This window comes from Propithecus coquereli, unplaced genomic scaffold, assembly GCF_000956105.1.
Source record: "Propithecus coquereli isolate 6110/MARCELLA unplaced genomic scaffold, Pcoq_1.0 Scaffold100, whole genome shotgun sequence".
NCBI classification, from domain to species: Eukaryota; Metazoa; Chordata; class Mammalia; order Primates; family Indriidae; genus Propithecus; species Propithecus coquereli.
The window spans coordinates 1,402,819-1,408,164 of record NW_012133859.1 but is presented as its reverse complement, the minus strand read 5'-3'; positions in this window follow the sequence as shown (position 1 = coordinate 1,408,164).

Genomic DNA, 5,346 nt, shown 5'->3' with positions numbered 1-5,346 from the left:
AGCTGCTGGCGTCCATGCACTTCCTGAAGGCCACAAAGGGTGGAATGACCAAAATGCCTGAAATACCTCAAGGACTGAGGAGTATGGAACAAGACAGATCTGGCTGGCAAACTGAGTTCTTAAAATAACTCGGTGTTTCCTATTTCTGCATGTTCTCCCCAAAGCTGCCTCAACTCTTCACATTCCAGGAGTTTTGAGTTTATTGAGAGTTTTCCTATTAAGTTTTTCCCCATTTTGAGGACACTTATCTTCAGATTGGATTTTTCCAACCCTGACTGCTATCTTAAGCACAGGGTAATGCAGAAGCCAGAGTGGTGGACGGCTACAGAGGCCACTCGCCTCCCCATTCATCTGACTTCCCAGCCAAAGGTCACTGTGAACTCGGGAAGATGTGGAAACACTCTCCCCAGCACCTCTCCTGGGAGTGTGTTAGCCTTTCAGGATACCAGATCACCAAGGCAACTGACTAAACAGGTTAGTCATTTAAGTGAAGATGTCATGTTTCACTAAGCTTCAGGGACAATGTTAAACTATAATGTTGTGATTATTAGAAATTCCATGTCTTATAGCCTCTTATAAATACATAATTTGGAATAAAACAATATTGTGCAAAAGAAAACTACTTCTATAGACCTTTAAGGTCTGCTCTTAGCATGTCCCCCTCACCCCACATTAAGTCTTTTCCATGACCAGAAAACTGCACGTACCTGGCACCTAGTTTTCAACCTCCACAGGGTCGTTCTTCTTAAAACACAGGTGCACTAGTGGGGCCTGCAATGCTGGGATTTTGAAGGAGAAAGGAGGAGAAGTTACATCCCCCTAAACTGGTGTCACTGATCAGACAGGCAGTCAGGAACATCATCACCATCACTAAGCTTGAGGGACTGGGACCTTCCATGCTGGTCCCATGAAGACCTGCCCAGCAGGAGGGTCCCATCTCCAGTCTGCACTGCCTCTGCCCAAAGCCCACACCCACCACTACCCCCCGCCCCCTGCAGTCACCATCCCTCCAACCCCAACCCACCCACTCAAATTCACTGTGCTGAGAGACACGGAGGTAAAGGAGCATGAAGCATCACCAGCCCTGTCATCGAGCAACGCAAAGCTGACTTTTAATTAATTTCCCCCTTCCTCCCTCCCTTTCTTCCTTCCTTCCTTCCATTAGTTCCACCAGCGTGTACTGAGCACAGTGGTAGACAGAAATCTAAGATGGCCCTATGACATCCACCCCTGGTGCTACATCTCTTGTATAATCCTCTTCTCTTGAGGGTGGGTGGAACCAATGACTCTCACAGGACATCACTCCTGTGACTACGTTACTCATGAGCTGACTCTGAGTTCATCAAAAGGGAGATGTCCTGGGTGGGTCTGGCCTCAGCAGGTGAGGCCTTTAAAAGAGAATAAAGTGTCAGATTCACCTGCGGCCTTGAAAGAGCAACTGCCACACGGTGCAGCAGGCCAGGTAGCAAGGACCCGAGAGTAGCCTCTAGAAGGTAAAAGTGACCCCTGCCAGCAGCGAAAACTGGACCTCATTCCCACAGCCACCGTGAGCTGAACTGTGTCAACGACCTCAATGAACCTGAAGAGGACTCCAGTACTGACCCCGTGGTTTCAGCCTTGTGGGACTCTGAACAGAGACTCCGGCTGTGCTGCGTCCAGACACCTGCCTACAGAAACCGTGAGGTAAGAAATGAGTGCTGCTGTTCTAAGCTGGTAAGTTTGTGGTAATTTGTTAGGCAGCAGTAGAAAATAATACAGCACCTACGTTAGTTTTGAGTTCCACAGGTTTAATTTCGTCTGCTTTTTATTTTTTTCTCAGAGCTGTACCAAATCTCCTCCCTCCTGTCTACACCACCCACCTCACCCCAACCCACAAAATAGCCAATTAACACTTGTGATCAGGGTGTTACAGCCATCAACTCCACACTGGCTCCCTATAACTTAGGTAAAATTTCAGGAAAGGTAATGCTTTGGGTGGCCTGTGGTCCTGTCACAGGAAGCACGGGAACTGCTCAGTGGTTCTATGTCAGAGACAAGACAGTGCAACCCTTTCATTCTCAGGAATGAGGTGACCAGGCTCACAGCATTTAAGCATTCAAAGATCAATAGCCTTTAATTCGTACACATGACACTAAAAATACATATTATGTATTTAACATCATGTTATGTATCTTAACCTATATACATGTTTAACATTCTGGTATCCTACTTTTTTCTCTATTTCATTTAAAAAATTCGTGGTATATCCTATTTCTCAGTTCTTCATTATTCTCCCATGTTTACAGTATCTATAAATCTGCCTGGGTCCATCAGGGTCGAGCCCCCCAAAAACAACTAAAAGACAATCATTTTCCTTAGTTGAAATATATTTTAGCTACTGAGTTCTTCCACTCTGCTTTTTCTATAAAGTTCTATTTATTAATATTTGTTTTGGATTGCCTGCTTAGCAACTTAGAACTATCCCTTATAACTAACTCATCCATGAAAGAAAACAACCATCCATGCTGCCAAAGTTACTCTCTATGCTTTAAAAAATGTATAAAGTTAAGATGTCTAAGATGGTGTTAATATCACAGACGACGTCACCTTCGGTGTAACCCTTAGTATATTCTTTCTTCACTTTATTTTGTGTTCAATGAAAGGCGAACTTAGTTTAACTTAGCTGTATCTCCTCAAGTAAGAGTTTTTCCTTACTTCAGGAGTAACCTAAAATTCTAAAATAGATTTTAATAGCTGATATTCTAAAATAGCTCATAACTAACTGATTCTAAAACAGCTTCTAACTGATAAGCTTTGCTCTACCTTGAAAATTATAAAAAAGTATATGCTAGAACTTCTACTTAAAACAAACAATATATTAAATATATATGGTTAACCTGAAGATGATGTAGGGTTTGGCTTCACATACTTTTGGAAAACAAAAAATAATAATAATTAATAATAATGTGTTTCTTCTTCCATTAAAAAATCAAGAAATGGAAAATGGACAAACACATTCACATTAAATAAAATCAGACATGTGAATTCTCAAAATAAAGATATGATTTAGTGACATATGAAATAAACCTATTTTTGAAAAACACTTATCTCTACTAACATTATTCTCAGGCCAAATATGGGTTCTGCCTCCATGTATGTACCCTCCAGGATATCAAGCATAACAAATTTAATCGCTTGCAGATCCAAGCCAAGGGCTCTGAAATATTAAGCACTGAATACTTGTAAAATATTACAGTAAGAGGATATGTCCCTCTATAATCCGACTTAGATTAAGACTAAAATTAGATAGGAATTTGAGCAAAAATTTTACACATTTACAAAGAGAAGGAAGCACATGTGCCAGAGAGAGACTATAACCTTCAAATTAAAAATAAAATGCCTCTTTAGAGCCACAGAACACACAGCTGCAAAACACCAGCCCAGCTTCCCGGAAACGTGGCTGTTTCCTCTTGTTCTTACAGATCCCACCGGATAGGACTTCCCGCCTACACGCTAACAGAAGGGGTTGTCCAGCTTTGAAAGAAAATCATTCTCCCTTTCTTTACATAATAAGATTAACTTGAAGCCTTGCAGGGTTTTCTAGGCTAGCTGCTCCACCTCCCTGTCCGGGATCCTGGGCCTGGTGACTAGGAGACAGGAAATGGCTGCAAGGCGATTTACTCTGGCCTCCCAGCCTAAAGCACAGCTTGCACCCCAGAGGAGCTCTCAAAGTGCCCACTGAAACTCGCTGCATCCCGAACGAAATCTAAACTGAACTGCAGAGCACCAACATGTGATTCTGTTTACACTGTTTCTCTGGAGGAGCTCAAAAGACCTGTATACATTTTGTTGAGCCATTTAGCAATCTCTATCAAGGTAAACGACGGGAAATACTACTTTACAAAAGATCAAAATCACAGAATTTAAAATCTATAAGAACCCTTGGGGCTAGATGCTGTCACATAACACTCTCATTTTATAAAGGAAGCAGCCATTGCCTACGATTCCAAAGTTCGGGGCAGAGCTGGGACTAAAACTCCCCCGTGGAGGGATTCAGGCTAACAGCCTCTTTTCTCATCTCCAGTTGCACTCCTGGAGGGCAGAGGGCTCAAGGGCTGTCCCAGAAGCAGCAATACTTGTTCCCAAGAAAGGCTTCATCTTCATACCCAGGATTCTCTCTCAAATTGTCGCTTTCAACAATCCTACTTTTTTTCCGATCGGGGAGACTTCCTCCTTCAGGAACTTGTATCTTTAACATCTCGTGCCATCTGATCTCCTGCACTAGGGAAGGGATAGGGGAACTGCAGCCTCATACTGACCAGGCTTGAGTCCAGGCCTCCCCTACATCTCTGTGATGTTATGGAATTCACCAGATCTAATCAACTGGGGCTTCAGTGTCCTTATCTGTAAAATGGGGTGGGGGGGAAGCACCTCACAGAATTGTTACAAGGTTTAAAATTTAGCATGTAAAGTACCTGCAAAGGGTGGGCCAGTATTTCTTAAAAGGTGATTCACCTTTTAAGAACCTTTTAAACACCTGCATCAGAATCCTACGGAACACTTATTTAAAAGGCAGGTGCCAAAGCCCGCCCCAAAGACACTGAGAAAGAAGGTCTGGAAGGAACCACGTTTTCCTCAGTCCCCTGGGAGATTCCAAGGCACTGCTAAGGGCAGGTTCAAAGCTTCCAGTGTCTTTTACTCTGGGTGCTTGTCTCTAAGTACACAACCTACTGGCTGGGGCATGGGCTAAGGACTCCAGGTGATACAAAAGGAGGCTGTGATGAGAAGGAACTGAGGGACATCATCTATCGTCATGGCTTTCAAATGTTTTTGACCTTAACCCACAGTAAGAAATACCTTTTACAATGCAACTCAATATAGGTACAACTCGAAGATATATTTCAGGTTCGGTTCCAGACCACCGCAATAAAATATTTGCAATAAAGGAAGACACACAAATTTTTTGTTTCCTAGTACATATATTTACACTGTTACACAGTGTGTTGACATTACACTGTAGGCTATTAAACATTCAACAGCATTATGTCTAAAATAACAACGTACATACCTTAACTAAAAAACACTTTCTTGCTAAAAAATGCTAAGGGTCATCCGAGCCTTCAATGAGTTGCAATCATTTCACTGGTGGAGGGTCTTGCCTCAATGCTGATGGCTGCTGACTGACCAGGGTGGTGCTGCCTGAAGACTGGGATGGCTGCGGCAATTTCTTAAAATAAGACACTGAAGTTTGCCGCGTCGACTGAATCTTCCTTTCATGAAAGATTGCTCTGTAGCATGTGATGCTGCATTTTACCCACAGTAGAACTTACTGGAGTCAATCTTCTCAAATGCTGCTGCTGCTTTACC